The following is a 19,047-nucleotide window of genomic DNA, read 5'->3' as shown; positions in this document are numbered from 1 at the left end:
GGCGTTTCCACAATACATCCGATCTTTCAGATGGTTGCATAAAAATATGACAAATATATGAGACAACAATTACCAACAAGAGGGCCATGATGGCCCTGTATCGCTCACATGGGTACCATTGCTCACAATGATATGATCAAGTTTTGACACAGAGCACATAGGTATACATATTAAATATTTTTAGGATAAACATTTTCTAGTCAGGGCCAATTTCCATACCAAGTTTGCGGGTCCTAGGCTCAAATGTTGCATTTTTGTACTAACATGACTATTCCTTATCCTGGAAGACTTAAATAACATTTAAAACCAATCTCATGCTGCTGAGATACATTCGTTTACATAAAATAAAGGGAGGTAATTTGTCATAAATTCAGTCAAAAGTTTTAAATCTACCCTGATTGTCCGAGTCCATCTGATGGCACAAATGACATTTCAAATCAGTATCTTCATTGGTTACTGAGATACACCCATCTTAATTTGAAACAAAGGGAGGTGATGTGACATAAAATCAGTCCATAGTTTATAATCTACCCTGACTGCCTCAGTCCAACTAAAGACAATAATGAAAGTTCAAATGAGTTCTATAAATATTTACCGAGATAAATCCATTTTTATTAAAATCAGTGGAGGTAATCATGCATTGGTATACGCATGTAGAAGATACAGAGTACAATATATATATAACAATATATTAGTAAAGTATTCATATCGATAAATGTTCAATCAAAAGTTATCTAATATGACTATTTCTTACCATGGAAGACATACCGGTATATAACGTTTCAAACCAATCTCATTAGAAGCTGCTAAGGTGTATTCATTTAGATAAAAAATAAAGGGAGATAATTTGTCATAAATTCAGTCAATTTGTATCTTCACTGACTGTCCAAGTCCATCTGTTGACATAAATGAAATTTCAGATCAGTATATTCATTAGTTACGGAGATACCCATTTTAATTTGACATAAGGGAGGTAATCTGACAAAATCAGTCCATAGTTATCTACCCTGATTGTCTCAGTCCAACTAATGACAATAATGAAATTTCAAATAAGTCCTATATGTACTAACTGATATAAATCCATTGATTGATTACAATCAGGGAAACCTATGAGAGGATTTGGCCAGTTTTCAAAAGGAACTGAGATATTATGCCAATACAAGTTTTGTGCAAGTTTGATTAAAGTTGATTGCAAAATGTGATCTCTATCGTGTTCACAAGCCATAATTAGCAAGGGGCCATAACTCTGGACCCCATGATGGGATCTAGCAAGTTTTCGAAAGGAGCCGAGATATTTTGCCAATACAAGTTGTGTGCCAGTTTGATTAAAATTGATTGCAAACTGTGGTCTCTATCGTGTTCACAAGAAATTGTGAACGGACGACAGATGGATGATGGACGAAGGGCAATCACAAAAGCTCACCTTGTCACTACGTGACAGATGAGCTAACAAGAGCACTGCAATGCAGAGCAATATACACAAAGCAAAGTCATTTATGACCTTTGGCCCCTAAGTGTGACCTTGACCTTGAAGCAAGTCATCCGAAACATGTGCTCTGCACGTCGTCTCGGTGTGGTGAACATATAAATTGTGCCATGTTTCTTTGAAATCCTTCAAGCAGTTCAAGAGTTACAGAGCGGACAGTTGAAACAAACTGGTATGAGCGTTGACCCCAAAGTGTGACCTCGACCTTGAAGCGAGAAATCTAAAACATGCGCATTGCATGTCGTCTCGTTGTGGTGAACATTTATGTCAAATTTCTTTGAAATCCTTCAAGTGGTTCAAGAGTTACAGAGCGGACACGAAATTGCTGACGGACGGACACTGGGGGTATAACATAATACATCCCTTCGGGCGTATAAAAATACTGCAGTGTCATTGAACAAACAAGCATGCCCACGGGCAGAATGTTAAGCCCACCAGCTGTCAAGTGTGACCTTGACCCTGGTTCTTGTGCATGACACTCCGTCTCATAATGGTGAACATTCATGCCAAGTTACATCAAAATCCCACCATGCATGAAGAAGAGATGCTCCAGACAAAAATCAATTTGACTTTTGAATGCCAACTGCAACCTTGACCTTTGAGATAGGAACATGGGGTTTGTGCATGACACGCCTTGTCACTGAGGTTAACATTCATGCCAAATATAAACAAGATTGGTCCATGCATGTCAAAGTTATGGTCCGGACAAAATCGGAGCACCCACGAATGCACATACACCAACCCGCCAAAAGTGAAGGCTAAGTTGAGCTGACACCGCAAGTGGGCTCGATAAAATATGGGCATAAAATGGAGTATTGTGTAAAGTCATGCAGTTGTACTGAGATACAGCTAAATGATAGTAATGCATGCAATTAAAACTTTAACTGATTTTAACTGATATTTAAGTCTCACTGGTCTCCCCTGGGCCTCGGAAAGTTGTAGCCTCTTGTTGAAAGAAACTGCCAAATTAAAGTCGAATTGCTGGAATTTGGCCACATTTTAATAAAATTCTTGTAGCCACTTTCAAAAATCTGTAGCCAGTGTTTGAATTTGTACGTATAGTATTTGGCTACACTGGCAAATGGCAGGGGAAGCCCAGAGTCTAAAAGGGCAATAATTTACATTAAATTCAATCAAGATATCAAGAGTAATCTGATTGCATTGTTTCAGCAGGTCAGATGACGGGGAAGTAATATTTTGTGAAGTTTCAGTCCAATACAGACAGTTAACTATAGTTAGCTATGCTAAAATAACTCTATTTTGGTTCAGTAACCAGGATACGAAAATCAAAATTTTAAAAACACCATCAGTGAAAACTTTCACTTGTATTAACCCTTATCATGCTGGACAACATTGGTCCTGCCTTTGATCCGTGCAGTCAGTGATCATGATCTACATTGTTCGCTATTCAGTCAGTATCTTTTTAAGCACCCCTTTTAACAGTTAATGGTACTGTTCAAATTTGAAGATGGACAAGTTTATTATAGAAATTTAGCAGGGAAAGGGTTAAGAACTTACATAAGCGAACACAAAATATAATGTTCAGATGTTAAATTTTCAAACAATTTAATCTGTTACTAAACCAAAATCTGATTAACATCACATCTTAGCATAATGATATAAATTGTAAACAGGGCCAGTGAAAATTAATTTGGGCTTGATATTATACGTATTTCGCAAGCCCGGATTGATTGTGATGTTTTTTGTCATGCAGTGCTAAAGAATGTTAGAATTAAGTGAATTACCTGTCCAGATGGTAATCAAATCCGTACCCCATAAAAACTTAATCCATTAATGTATTGATAGTTTTAGACACATTCAAAAGTAACCATCCTACAAAAAAATGTCGAAACAGTTTCACATTATGCAGTGTTAAAATATTCAAGAAGCGTTATGAAATCTCATATGAAGTGCATTACTGATAACTATCTGTCTTCCAGCACAACTCAAGTTTCATGCACTCGCATTTAACAACTTATCAGATCTGGTTAACAAATGTAAAGGATTTGTCCCGAGAAAACAAAATGTACAGAAATATCTCACAAGCACCGACCCCCATATTTTAAAGGCATCTCGGTATCTCTTTATCTGATCTTGAGGTCAGTGCCTTTAAATTAAGACAGCAATCCTACCTGAGAGCTGAGCTGGCTTCTAACACGCACTTTTTTAAAATACAGTACCACAGTTGATATTTTCTCTGACACTCAGCCAATATGATTTTTTTATTGGGTCTTAGAATGCTGTACCAACACACTATGTCTTTCCAGCTTTGATGGTCGGGGAAGAGCCTAAAGGTGCCCTTCAGTGCATATTTTATTATGAGCACGCACCTGGGTAGAACCACCAACCTTCCGTAAGCCAGTTGGATGCCTCCCTCACATGAAAAATTCGACACGCTGAGTGAGGCTCTAACCAATATCAGCGATTGGCAAGTGATTCAAAATAAGCTCCAAAGAGGTCATTATTAAAGCCGACATGAAATTCTTAGAAAATAACTTCCATTTGTTATCGTATTATGTTATATTTTGACAGTCAAAGTCAAATATTACAACTTTTAAAACTGTTAACTAATACTTTCTTCCTTATGCAATGATTTGAACATGCCAGAGCAAAAATTGGCTATCTACCTCTTTTGTACTACACTCTCAAACTAGACAAGAGCTGTCCGTAAGACAGCCAAGCTCGACTATTCGAAATATTGACCCAGAAGCAGGAAAATATTACCCAAAAAAGTTAAATATCAAAAGAGTTTTAAGTTCAAAAGGGGGAATAATTTGACCAAAATGCATATCAGTTATGGGACTTGCTGCTATCAACTAGATTTATAACCCTGAAGGCACATGAGAAGTTTCAATTCAATATCTGCATTAGTTTTGGAGATAGAAACTTGCATGTAAAACTTTAACCAGAATTTTCAAAGTCCAAAAGGGGGCATAATTTGCCCAAAATACATGCCAGAGTTATGGGACTTGATCCAGTGAGGTTAGTAATTGATCTAGAAAAAGAAAAAATATGTTTCAAATCTATATGCCTTTTAGTAATAACTGTATGTACTTGCACGCAAAACTTAACCAGAATTTGCTAAGTCCAAAAGGGGCATAATTTGGCCAAAATGAAGGTCAGAGTTATGGGACTTGATCCTATCAACTAGTTTTATAACCCCGAAGACACATGTGAAGTTTCAAATCAATATCTGCATTAGTTTTGGAGATAATAACTTGCATGTAAAACTTTAACCAAAATTTTCTAAGTCTAAAAGGGGGCATAATTTGCTCAAAAAACATGTCAGAGTTATGGGACTTCACCCAGTGAGGTTGGTAATTGATCAAGAAAAAGAAAAAATAAGTTTTAAATCTATATGCCTTTTAGAAATAGTTGTATGTACTTGCACGCAAAACTTTAACCAGAATTTTCTAAGTCTAAAAGGGGGCATAATTTGGCCAAAATGAAAGTCAGAGTTATGGCACTTGCTGCTATCAACTAGTTTTATAACCCCGAAGACACATGTGAAGTTTCAAATCAATATCTGCATTAGTTTTGGAGATAGTAACTTGCATGTAAAACTTTAACCAAAATTTTCTAAGTCTAAAAGGGGGCATAATTTGCTCAAAAAACATGTCAGAGTTATGGGACTTGACCCAGTGAGGTTGGTAATTGATCTAGAAAAAGAAAAAATAAGTTTTAAATCTATATGCCTTTTAGAAATAGTTGTATGTACTTGCACGCAAAACTTTAACCAGAATTTTCTAAGTCCAAAAGGGGGCATAATTTGGCCAAAATGGAAGTCAGAGTTATGGCACTTGCTGCTATCAACTAGTTTTATAACCCCGAAGACACATGTGAAGTTTCAAATCAATATCTGCATTAGTTTTGGAGATAGTAACTTGCATGTAAAACTTTAACCAAAATTTTCTAAGTCCAAAAGGGGGCATAATTTGCTCAAAATACATGTCAGAGTTATGGGACTTGACCCAGAGAGGTTGGTAATTGACCTAGAAAAAGAAGAAATAAGTTTCAAAGCTAAATGCCTTTCATTGATGGCTGTATGTACTTGCATGCAAAAACTTAACCAAGGTGTGACGCCGACGCCGACGCCGACGCCGACGCCAGGGTGAGTAGAATAGCTAGACTATTCTTCGAATAGTCGAGCTAAAAATGCTTTTGTAAAAAAGCGCATGTCTCCCCCAATGCAAAGTCCTATAGGCAAGAAGTCAATAGGGGTCAGGAGCAAAAGTCAAAGAGACACTGATGGTTGGCTGCAATAGGGATCATCTACTTGGCATGTCCAGTCATCCCGCTAAATTTCAACACTCTTGGCCTAGTGGTTCTCAAGTCACTGTTCAGGCTCCTGTGACTTTGACCTTTGATGAAGTGACCTCAAAATAAATAGGGGTCATCTACTCTGCATGTCCAATCATCCTATTAAGTTTCAACATTGTAGGTCAAGTGGTTCTCAAGTTATTTCCAAAAAATTATTTTACATGAACAGGCCACTGTGACCTTGACCTTTAATAGACTGACCGCAAAATCAATAGGGGTCATCTACTCTGCATGTTCAATCAGCCTATGAAGTTTGAACATTCTGGGTCAAGAGGTTCTCAAGTTATTGATTTGAAATGGTTTTCCATGTTCAGGCCCCTGTGGCCTTGACCTTTAACAGAGTGGCCCTTAAATCGTTAGGGGTCATCTACTCTGCATGACCTATCATCCTATGAAGTTTCATCATTCTGGGTCAAGTGGTTCTCAAGTTACTGACCAGAAATGGTTTTCAATGTTCGGGCCCCTTTGACCTTGACCTTTCACAGAGTGACCCCAAAATCGATAGGGGTCATCTACTTTGCATGTGCAATCATCCTATGAAGTTTCAACATTCTGGGTCAAGTGGTTCTCTAGTTATTGATTGGAAATAGTTTTCAATGTTCAGGCCCCTGTGACCTTGACCTTTGACGGAGTGACCCCAGAATCAATCGGGGTCATCTACTCTTCATGACCAATCATCCTGTGAATTTGAACATTCTGGGTCGAGAGGTTCTCAAGTTATTGATTGGAAATGGTTTTCCATGTTCAGGCCCCTGTGGCCTTGACCTTTAACAGAGTGACCCTAAAATCATTAGGGGTCATCAACTCTGCATGATCAATCATCCTATGAAGTTTCATCATTCTGGGTCAAGTGGTTCTCAAGTTACTGACCGGAAATGGTTTTCAATGTTCGGGCCCCTGTGACCTTGACCTTTCACAGAGTGACTCCAAAATCGATAGGGGTCATCTACTTTGCATGTTCAATCATCCTATGAAGTTTTAACATTCTGGGTCAAGTGGTTCTCTAGTTATTGATCGGAAATGGTTTTCAATGTTCAGGCCCCTGTGACCTTGACCTTTGACGGAGTGACCCCAAAATCAAAAGGGGTCATCTACTCTTCATGACCAATCATCCTATGAAGTTTCAACATTCTGGGTCAAGTGGTTCTCTAGTTATTAAAATAGTTTTCAATGTTCAGGCCCCTGTGACCTTGACCTTTGACAGAGTGACCCCAAAATCAATAGGGGTCATCTACTCTTCATGACCAATCATCCTGTGAAGTTTCAACATTCTGGGTCAAGTGGTTCTCTAGTTATTGATCAGAAATGGTTTTCAATGTTCAGGCCCCTGTGACCTTGACCTTTGACGGAGTGACCCCAAAAACAATAGGGGTCGTCTACTCCAGCAGCCCTACAACCCTATGAAGTTTGAAGGTTCTAGGTCAAATGGTTCTCCAGTTATTGCTCGGAAATGAAGTGTGACGTACGGACGGACGGACGGACGGACGGACAGGGCAAAAACAATATGTCTCCTGGGGGAGACATAATTATATCCAAGTTCTTATTTTCCTAAAAGTTCACAATTAAAGTAAAACATAACATCTGTAAACAAGTTTTGATCTGGTTCAATATGGTCAAAATCAGAGATGATTTCAACAGTCAGGAAATTACTGTCAGATCAATATCTGATGTAATCTGGGGCTTTTCCTAATTAAGAGAATACTATATTCATACTAAACTTCATTTTAAAGAACTTAAAGGGAGGTAATTATGAGCATTTCCTTTTTCAATTTTCAAAATATTTTTCTTTCTTTTGAATTTATCATCAGAAGCTGCTACTGATCAATCTCAGACGGGGTGTTTTACATTATAAGTTTCATGCCATTTGTAAAAATTTTACTACTGTCTTTATTTTGTTTATCTTAATTATCATGTATTGTTATCTAATGTTCAGGATAACTGGGCTACTATAATTCATCATTCGCATGTAAACAAATTTTACACAGGAAAAAAAATACATCTTGTGGCTATAAAATAAGCATTTGTAAAAACAAGAGCTGTCTAAATGACAGCGTACATATTATTATGGAATCATGCAAAGTAATAATACAGTGTAATATAATTAACACTCAAAATGTTAAGCTTTCACCGTTTTTCCCAAAGTATAAGTGGGAAAACTGGTAAATTGTAACAGGATTTAAGTACTGAAAGAAACGCAGCCAACTATTAAATTTAAATAAGGTTTGTTTGTTTTAGATTTAACGCCATTTTTCAACAGACTATTTCATTTAACCTAATCAGTGTTACCCATTCTGTACCAGTACAAACCTGTTCTCCGCAAGTAACTAAGCTGCCAATATCCCCACATGTATGAATCAGAGGTGGAGGACGAATTATATCAGACACAATGTCTTCTATCAAATCATCACTGAGAATATATTACACAACACCTGAGGATCGAACTAACAAACCCGCAATCAGATCCGTAGATCTGAGCTAAGGCCATTATAAATTAATTCCTAGATTATCATCCAAATTTTGTTCAAAATGGGGGCGGGAGGGGGTGGGGGAGAATTTTATTTTTTATTTTTAAAACAACTGTACGCAGGGGTTCCATTTGACCCGGACTTGCGATTTTGACTCTTGAAATAATCAAACGTGTACATACAGACTCCTAGGATTTCAGCTGAAGGGTCCATTACAAGCATGAGATTTATTTCAGCATAAACTCACAAAATCAAGCCTTATATATTCAAAATGACAGCTATTGATACATAAAACGAATCCCTGAGTACATGTTAAGACAAATGGCAAAAACAGAATAAAGTAAAAACAAACTTGTAGACTTTCTTTTTTACTCTCATGTTACATTTATCAACAATTCAACATTTTATTTAGAAGCTGGATCGACCTGCGCTTTTGATGAACCGACTCAGTTTCTTGAAAATAAAACTAGTAAAATATTTTTATATTTGTTGTTTTTTTCTTTTTTTAATTAAATATTTTGAATAAATAGAAAGCAATTGACTGTTTCAATATTTCGGAATGGTATCATTCAAAATGACATGAGCTTCTCAATTCAAACCGATAACAAAAGGGGTAACAGTCTTTTTATTACGATCAAATAGCCAGTAATTATCGGCAATTAGCTTGTCACCTCGTGTCAGTTTTGTTGTTCACAGTTTGATCTCTGTTAAAATAATACCCGATTTTTTTATAAGTATCCTAATATTTGTTATTCTTAATATTTCTTTCATCAAAATACTTTTAAATTTATATGAAATTAATTTTGTTTGAAAGTAAAATAAACTACTTGATCTTTTACAGAACGTAACGGCAATCTTAGATTTTAGCATATACACAGTAACCGCGGAGAGTAGTTTCCCTTTACCAAAATGGCAAAAATCAGAAACAAAGTAAGTTTTGAAGTTGGAAGTCGTCTTTACCTGTGTATAATGCGCACCCACGATTCGGGGCTGGGGCTGGGGGTCAAAAAACTGCGCATTATACATGGGAATATTTGGTATTTTGCGGCAGCATTAAATTTATAACAAATATACGGGACGCTATCGCGGTTCGTACATTTTTGGTTCTATTTTTTTTTTGAAAGAGATATATATTGCTGGATATATTTCTTTGCCATTCCTGATCACCACAAACCCATTTGGCGGGGGATACCATTTCATCGAATTTGCTTGTTTATTATGCGGCTGCCACAATAGAATACATTTATTTCTTTTTAAATTCTATTTTGGATAATTGTTTTCTTATATTATTGTCCAAGGCTAATGAATATGGGTTAATATAGTAGAAATTATTACACAATCCAGTCTTTTTAAATTACCTCCCTTTATGGTTATAATAGTAAAACTTCATGTGAAATATCAAAAGTAGTACTGGTTCTAACCATGGCATCTAATTATGCATAACTTCTATAGACCCTGCTTTATCTTGTTTTCACATACAGTAAAATCATTAATATTCATGGGGGACTAATTTTCGTGGATTTCGTGGTTGAGTCAGTCCACACAATTTAATCCCAACAAATAAGTAAAATTCCCATTCATTTTATGTTCAAACGTTGAAATCCACAAATTCATATCCCAAGGAAATTGCTATTTTGGCCAAAACCACAAAATTTCAAACCCACGAAATTAAATGATTTTACATTAATATCTAAAGCCTAAATACCGTAATGGAAATTAAAACATTGAAAATGAATTTTTTTTAGGTCACTGAAAGTTCTTGGCAGCAGTGAATATTACACCAGTCAAGGGTCCACTATTGACAATAGACAAAAAATATGAAACTTAACCGCCCTTGACACTTGATTAACTACTTCAATTAATTTTCCTATATATGAGACAATTAGTCTTACTCTACAATAATGCACTACAAAAATTTAATTAGAAGAAGATATCTATCCGAAACAGGTTTTTGTATATCAATTGATCTTCTTAAAAAAATGCCTTTAACACTCAACTTGAAAGGTCATTACACTTAAAGTGCCACTTTATATAAAGATGTTCACAATGAGTTTAAACTCTTCAAAATTTAAATCAAGCGCACCAAAGTCTTATGGGTTAAAACATGGAAATAAAACCATAAAATTATACGAAAACACAGTCAAACCTATATTATTAGCAGTCAGTCAAGGTCAAACAATATTATATTAGTGCCAGACTGTCACAAAGTACGTCCATCATCGAACTTGGCCTAATTCAAGGGCCGTAATCAAAGAGTGCCTGGGGCTATTTGGGTGGTTATTGAACTTGGTCAGAATATTATGCCTACAAACATTGTCAGCAAGTTTGGTGAAGATCGGATGAAAACTGTTTGACTTAAGAGAGCGGACAAGGCTAAATTTGCAGTTTTTCAAGGGCCATAATCCAAGAGTGCCTGGGGCAATTTGGCTGGTTATCAACACTGGCCGGGACATTATGTCAACAAACATTGTCAACAAGTTTGGTGAAAATTGGGTAAAAACTATTCGGCTTAAAGAGCGAATATTCTTTGAACGCCAACTGACCGCTGCCTGACGGTTGTTGACATAAAAACAACAAATGGACAAAAGTGTGGTTCCAAGTCACTAATCTGACCCTTAAATATATTGTATGTACGCCGGATCATCAATGGAATCAACTGTGTTTAATACAAGAAAACATATAACAGGTCAATTGAAGTGCCACCAATTGCACAAATTGAGAGAGATTTTACAGATCAATGAAAGATTTAATGTTTTACAGATCAATGAAAGATTTAAGGTTAAATTTAGGAGTATACATCGTATCATCAAAACACAGATAATATTTGATAAACAAATATCATCTTTTCCAACAATCTTCCTGACTGTTTACTGTCCTGTACGATGGATACCTAAATATTCTGAAAAGGTTGTCCCCTTTTAAAAATGAATGTCATTTGTAAACAAATAAAAATAAACAATAGCTGCATGAAAACCACGTTCCTAGTAAGGTGAAATTTCCTCGCTTGGACATAATTGCAAATTCATCAACTTAAAGATTACTTTAAAAGATTTTTGAAGTTGGTGAGTTTTTAAAGGCAATGGTACGAACTGTCCAAAACTGTGGCCCCTAAATTGCAGTCCTTTTCTGGAATTCAATGTATATATATATATCAGTATTTAAAATGACAATTGTTTTGTTGAGTACTATACATGTTTCATGAATTATGTTGTTCAATATTAACGTGAAATAATTTAACCCTTCATATGTATGTGTTTCTCAAAATGCAAGGCTATGTATGAGCGTTAATGAAGATCCACCATGTGGTACCAAAAATATTTCAAAATTTAGAGCATAAATGCCTCAAAATGGGGCTGAGTGCCTCCATTTGAAGAATTTTAATGAAGATCAAGTGCCTTATGAGAAGAAGTTGTTTAAAAGATATTTCTATTTTTAGCTCTAGTGACAACAAAGTGGCACCATTTTTAGTGCCAAAGGACCTAAAATGATGCTACAGATCACATACTCGATCTGCAGTTTGATATAAATTAAGCCGCCGTGTTGACTACCTGCCATGATTTGACCATTATTTCTCATATCTGAAATTCTTTACATCTATGGTTACCAAATAACCTACCTCTTTCAATTTAAATGCTTCTTTTAAATCTAGAATTTTCCGATGTTATTAAAAAATAACAAGGTAGCTCTCATGCCATTTTTTCAACCAAAAGAAGTGGATTGAGAGGAGGCTTGTCAGTACAAACGCATCCGCATGCTGGGAATCTCGCTCTTTTTACCTGTCCTTACGGATTTTGTCATTTTCTTTGCTAACGCCAGATTCAATCTACTTCAGTTGGTTGAAAAAATGGCGTGAGAGTTATATTATATAAAGGCTTTAGCAGGGTAAGGATTGATTCATAGAAAGAAGACCACTTTAATCTTTCTATGATACATCATGAATATCATATGCAATTAGAGCCATAAATATCTTTGACAAATATCTAAGATAACAATTATAGAAAATAAGGAATAAAGTATCAACAAGAAACAAAGTAGTAACAGTGACTACCCTTTAAAGGCTCATATTAATGCCACTGTTTAAAATGTGGCTACCACATTAATTGTCCCTTATGAACATAAAACACATTAATTTCTTGTTAAATTCTACTTGATATTTTGAAATTTGCCGAAGGTTTGAATATTGGTGAATATACTTGAATCTTTTACTGAATCTATTGTTTTTATTACCTCACTTTATGGCTCTAACTATAACAATTCATGTGCAATATTAAAAGAAGTGTTTTTCTAACCATGTAATTATGCATAACATCTATTTGGAAAGCTGTTCCATCTGCTTTTAAGATTTTTTTAAAATCATTATGGACCTTTAAACTGCGGTAATTAATAATTGGCTTAGCTTCCATTACAAAATCAACCAATATCTTTTACCATGGTTTATTAACAAACATAACTTAACATTACTACTTATGGTTGTATTTTTTAATTCAAACTACAGTTAAACAAATCAAACTGTAAAACAGATATAAAGCCAGAAAATTTTGAAAATTAACAATTTAATTATTACTACATATATACATGTACATATAGTATTACTGCCAGTAATAAAATCTAAGATAATTCTACTTCCAGACACTTAATATTTTGATTTCTTCTAAGTTACACTATAAATTTTACAAAGAAAAACCACTTTAGTTGAAAGATCTTTATCTTAATGAACGGCCAATTACGTACAGCATTATAGCATTTTTACAAGATGTAGCCAATTAACAATAACTTCCTTATGATTTTATCTGAACCATACATAGTGGCTCTCTTTAGTACAAAAAAATCCTTATGACCTCTTAACCATAGAATTTCTGGGCCTGTTCACAAAAAAACAAGAGGGCCAAGATGGCCCTAGGTCGCTCACCTGAGAAACACACCATAACAGTGTAAACATATTTGACCTAATGATTTCATGGAAAAAAATATTCTGACCAATTATCATTAAAATTGGAGCAAAAAATCTTGAGTATAAATAAGTATTTTCTTTGATTTGACCTAGTGACCTAGATTTTGACCCCAGAAGACCAATATTCAAACTTGACCTAGATTTCATCAAGGCTATCATTCTGACCAAATTTAATGAAGATCAATTTAAAAGTACAGCCTCTATCGCATACACAAGGTTTTTCTTTGATTTGACCTAGTGACCTAGTTTTTGACCCCAGACTACCCATATTCGAACTTGACCTAGATTTCATCAAGGCAACCATTCTGACAAAATTTAATGAAGATCAATTGAAAAATACAGCCTCTATCGCATACACAAAGTTTTTCCTTGATTTGACTTAGTGACCTACTTTTAGACCCAGGTGACCCATATTTGAACTTGACCTAGATTTCATCAAGGCTTCCATTCTGACAAAATTTCATGAAGATCAGTTGAAAAATACAGCCTCTATTGCATACACAAGGTTTTTCTTTGATTTAACCCAGTGACCTACTTTTTGACCCAGATGACCCATATTTGAACGTGACCTAGATTTCATCAAGGCAATCATTCTGACCAAATTTCATGAAGATTAATTGAAAAATACAGCCTCTATCACATACAGAAGAGTTTTCTTTGATTTTACCTAGTGACCTACTTCTTGAGTCCAATGACCCATAATCAAACTCAATGTAGATTTTATCAAGGCAATCATTCTGAGGAAATTTCATGAAGATCAATTGAAAAATACAGCCTCTATCGCATACATAAGGTTTTTCTTTAATTTGACCTAGTGACCTAGTTTTTGACCTCAGATGACCCATATTCAAATTCGACCTAGATTTCATCAAGGCAATCATTCTGACTTAATTTCAGGAAGATCAATTGAAAAATATAGCCTGTATCGCATACACAAAATGTTTTCTTTGATTTGACCTAGTGACCTAGTTTTTGACCCAAGATGACCCATTTTCAAACTCAGCCTAGATTTCATCAAGGCAATCATTCTGACCAATATTCATGAAGATTAATTGAAAAAATACAGCCTCTATCGCATACACAAGGTTTTTCTTTGATTTGACCTAGTGACCTAGTTTTTGATCCGAGATGACCCATTTTCGAACTCCGCCTAGATTTCATCAATGCAATCATTCTGACCAATATTCATGAAGATCAATTGAAAAATACAGCCTCTATCGCATACACAAGGTTTTTCTTTGATTTGACCTAATGACCTAGTTTTTGACCCTAGATGACCCATTTTCAAACTAGGCCTAGATTTCATCAAGGTAATCATTCTGACCAACACTCATGAAGATTAATTGAAAAATACAGCCTCTATCGCATACACAAATTTTTCTTTGATTTGACCTAGTGACCTAGTTTTTGACCCGAGATGACCCATTTTCAAACTTCGCCTAGATTTAATCAAGGCAATCATTCTGACCAATATTCATGAAGATTAATTGAACAAGAGCTGGGTCTTGCGTGCGACACGTCGTCTTACTGTGCCACACATTCATGCGTAGTTATTTTAAAATCCATGCATGAGTGACAAAGATATGGACCGGACACGCCCATCAATGCACTATCATGAAAAATGACCTTTAACGTCTAAGTGTGACCTTGACCTTTGAGCTACGGACCTGGGTCTTGCGCGCGACACGTCGTCTTACTATGGTATACATTCATGCCAAGTTATTTGAAAATCCATCCATGGTTGACAAAGAAATGGACCGGACACGCCCATCAATGCACTATCCTTTAATGTCTCAGTGTGACCTTGACCTTTGAGCTACCGACCTAAGTCTTGCGCGCGACACGTCGTCTTACTGTGGTACACATTCATGCCAAGTTATTTGAAAATCCGTCCATCGATGACAAAGATATAGACCGGACATGCCCATCAATGCACTATCCTTTGATGTCTAAGTGTGACCTTGACCTTTGAGCTACCGACCTGGGTCTTGCGCGCGACACGTCGTCTTACTGTGGTACACATTTATGCCAAGTTATTTGAAAATCCATCCATCGATGACAAAGATATGGACCGGACACGCCCATCAATGCACTCTCCTTTAATGTCTAAGTGTGACCTTGACCTTTGAGCTACGGACCTGGGCCTTGCGCGCGACACGTCGTCTTACTGTGGTACACATTCATGCCAAGTTATTTGAAAATCCATCCATCGATGACAAAGATATGGACCGGACACGAAAATTGCGGACAGACTGACAGACCGACAGACGGACAGACAGTTCAAAAACTATATGCCTCCCTTCGGGGGCATAAAAATACAGCCTCTATCACATACACAAGGTTTTTCTTTGATTCGACCTAGTGACCTAGTTTTTGACCCGAGATGACCCATTTTCAAACTCAGCCTAGATTTTATCAAGGTAATCATTCTGACCAATACTCATGAAGATTAATTGAAAAATACCGCCTCAAGGTTTGTCTTTGATTTGACCTAGTGACCTAGTTTTTGATCTGAGATGACCCATTTTCGAACTCGGCCTAGATTAAATTTCATCAAGGTAATCATTCTGACCAAATTTCATGAAGATCAGTTGAAAAATTCAGCCTCTATCGCATACACAAGCTAAATGTTGACAGACGACAGATAGACAGACGACGGACATTGAGTGATCAGAAAAACTCACCTGAGTATTGCTCAGGTGAGCTAAAAAACTTATGAGCTCACTTCGGAGCCTGTTTACCAAATAAATTTCCTCATGACCTTGCCTGAACCGTCAAATAGGGCCCTGTTTACAAATTACATGTCGAAATATGGCATAATTATGGCATTTTTAATGAAATTATGATCACAAAATAATCCATGATGAAAATTTTATATTATGATATGGAACACTGATTTCTATAAACATAAACCTACCCTTTTACATGAATATCCACATATATCCTTATAAGAGGAAAGAAAACCTTACTTTAACTCCAAAATGTTACGTATGGAAAGTTACAAACTCTATAATTTTACACATCAAATTAATAGGCAAAGAACTCATTATAAAGAGATGGTAAAAACAATTAATTTATTTATCATATTCATGTTACGTCAATGACACTGTAAGACCTAGTTGTAAACGTCTTTTTATCATAATAGCCTCGGGCAAGTCACAGCCGTTGTCGTAACATTTAGAATAAACACACACAAAACAAACGGGCCAGAAGTATAGTTCTGTTTGTCCTACATCAAGATGTTCTTAAAGTTTTATAACATTTTTTTTACACATTTTATAGTTTTTCATATATTGCACCAGGTTAATATCACATTGTTAAATAAATATCTGAACTGCATTCTTTTACCCAATTTTGTTAACTTTTCTTATTATCTCCCTTTAAGGACAATATAATTACTGAGCCTATTTCTTTACATTTCAACAAAATTTTAAACTTTACTGTTCCATTTGACAGCTATACATTTTATAACAGATTGTTTTACTGTTCTTGACCTCATAATTCACTCTTGGCTGTACAATCAAGACAGACCAAAGGGAGGTAATAAAAATGTTTCAACTGTCACATAATTACTTTTTTAAACCTTTTCAAAAATCTATTTATTTCCTCCATTTTCTGAAAGTGTTACTGAATGATTTGTAATATGTATAAAATTATTTTGTCAAAAACTGTTTACATACTGATTTAACACTTTTGTGAGAAGTGGCAGGCTAAAAATAGCCTGAGCTGTCATTTCTCAAGGCTGGATAGTGAAATACAGTTATATATATATATATATATATATATTCAAATGATGATTTTTAATCATATTCAAATATATAATTATACAGCCTGAAAATCCCAGGGTACTTTTTAAAGAAAAAATTTTTTTTTAAAAATATAAATGGGTACTGTAAAGGTTAAAAAGATCTGTAGTGGGTAATTATCTTCAGTATTTACTTTGAGTCACACAGACATAATTTGGTCATATGGTGACTTTTTCAGCTTTTCATGGGGGAGGAAGACCCCAGTTGCCCCCTGCTGATTGTTTCATGCATGAGTGGGCACCTGGATTATACTTAGAACTGCTTCCATGAGCCAACTGGATGGTTTCATCACATAAGGAATTCTACGAGAAAGGTTTAAACCACGCAGAACTCGGCTGAAGGGCAAGTAATTTTCATGTTAGTTACCTCAACCATTCAGCAAAGGACACCAATTGAGCATTGTAATAGTCCTTCAATAAATTGTTGAAACATGTTTTGCGTTTAATAGATGTTGAATCTCTACAAAACTTACCAGAGCACAGCCTTCTAATTTTTCTCACAAAGCAAGATAAAAAGCAAAAATACTCACAACATATTATGTATAACCTAACATAAACACATTATTTCATTTACATTTTAACATACAGTAAGATAATCTGATATTATCTGGATAAATGCACAAATATAAAGATGCAGAAAAAGTGTGCAGAAAGCTGCTATTTCTCACCCTTCCTGTTATTTTAATGCAAAATGCCAAAAATTAAGATATGCATTGATATATGACTGTTCATATAATTGCTGCACTTTCTTTTTCTTTATGGCGTTTGCAATAAGACTTCTTCTCGGCGATATATGACCATTTTGTGTCGATTTGCGGTAAAACCCAACTCACTCACTCACTCCTTTTACTTTAAAGTTTGTATGTATAATCACACTTTAAAGCACACTGGATAACCGGTTATCCAATGAGTGACGAACGCTGCACAAAAAAACCCGCTGGAAAAATAACCTATATTATAGAGACAAACGTTCTGGAAAGCGTTATGAAAACACATGGCCTTCTGAGTAATAACAAGACCTCATGTTACCCAGTTTTGAACCTGACTTAGATTTAAAAGAGAAAATCATTCTGACAGAGCTTCATGAAGATCAAGTAATAAATGTGTTCTCTAAAGACACATGTGAACAATGTATTTCTATGATCCAACCCTAAGTGACATTGTTAAAGACCTTGGAAAACCAGGTTTTGAGCTTGGTCTAGATTTTATAGAGACAAACATTCTGCCAAAGATTTATGATAATCAAGCAGAAAATGTGGCCTCTAAGGTGTTATAGTAGTCGCAACTTGACCGCAATGGTTGACCTTAGGCTGATTATTCATTCTGATTATTTCATTGTAGAAATAAGGAGTGCTTAGGGTAGCCGTGTATATTTATATATATAGTTACAGGTTCGTCAATTTTGAATTTATGAATGCAAAGAGATGAAGCGTTTTACGTACAGTCTCCTTTTCAATAATAGGTTGTGCCTCATTATGTATTATATTTACAAAGGTCAACCAATGGGGTCATGTTGCTTCCAGTCTATAACAATGTCTTTCCCTAATTTGACCTAGTTTCTTTAATATCTTGTGTAACTCAGTTTTGAATTAATTTACCCTGTTGAAAATTTCATGAGCTTTTCATGAAATGTTCATGAATTATTTCATGAATGAAGTCATGAACTTTTCATGAACTGAAAATAGGACTATGAGCAATTAATGAACACTTCATGTGAAAGTACATGAACTCATGAACATAAATATCTCGACTGGGTAAATTTCAAACATTATGAAAACAATTTAAAAAGATGAAACAGAAGATGTGGCCTTTAGAGTGTTAATAAGGTTTTCTGTTAGTTGACCTAGTGACCTAGTTTATAATGCCAGATGGCCCAGTTAAGAGACTTTAGTGGAGTAATATTCTGATTGAGTTTCATGAAGGCTGGGCTAAAATTGTGACTTCTAGAGTGTTAACATTCAAATCGTCTTTTAGACGGACACAGGGTGATCATAGTAGCTCACTTTGTGCTCAGGTGAGC

At 35.5% G+C, this 19,047-nt stretch overlaps 1 protein-coding gene across 5 annotated transcripts in view; it reads right to left on the bottom strand.

Moving 5' to 3' along the window:
• LOC123548894 (uncharacterized) overlaps nt 1-19,047 on the bottom strand; it is a 90,097-nt gene that overhangs the window by 55,990 nt on the left and 15,060 nt on the right. Inside the window, exon 1 of one of the 5 annotated variants that reach the window (XM_053545895.1) lies at nt 16,140-16,296. The exons of 3 other annotated variants lie outside the window; for them this stretch is intronic. The gene's annotated coding sequence lies outside the window, so the exon portion shown is untranslated. Of the gene's footprint in view, nt 1-3,231; nt 3,424-16,139; nt 16,297-19,047 lie in introns of those variants that run through there. One more of the 5 variants, XM_053545892.1, reaches the window with a different exon arrangement.

This window comes from Mercenaria mercenaria, chromosome 6 (assembly GCF_021730395.1).
Source record: "Mercenaria mercenaria strain notata chromosome 6, MADL_Memer_1, whole genome shotgun sequence".
Taxonomy (NCBI): Eukaryota; Metazoa; Mollusca; class Bivalvia; order Venerida; family Veneridae; genus Mercenaria; species Mercenaria mercenaria.
This window is presented reverse-complemented; position numbering and strand designations above follow the sequence as displayed.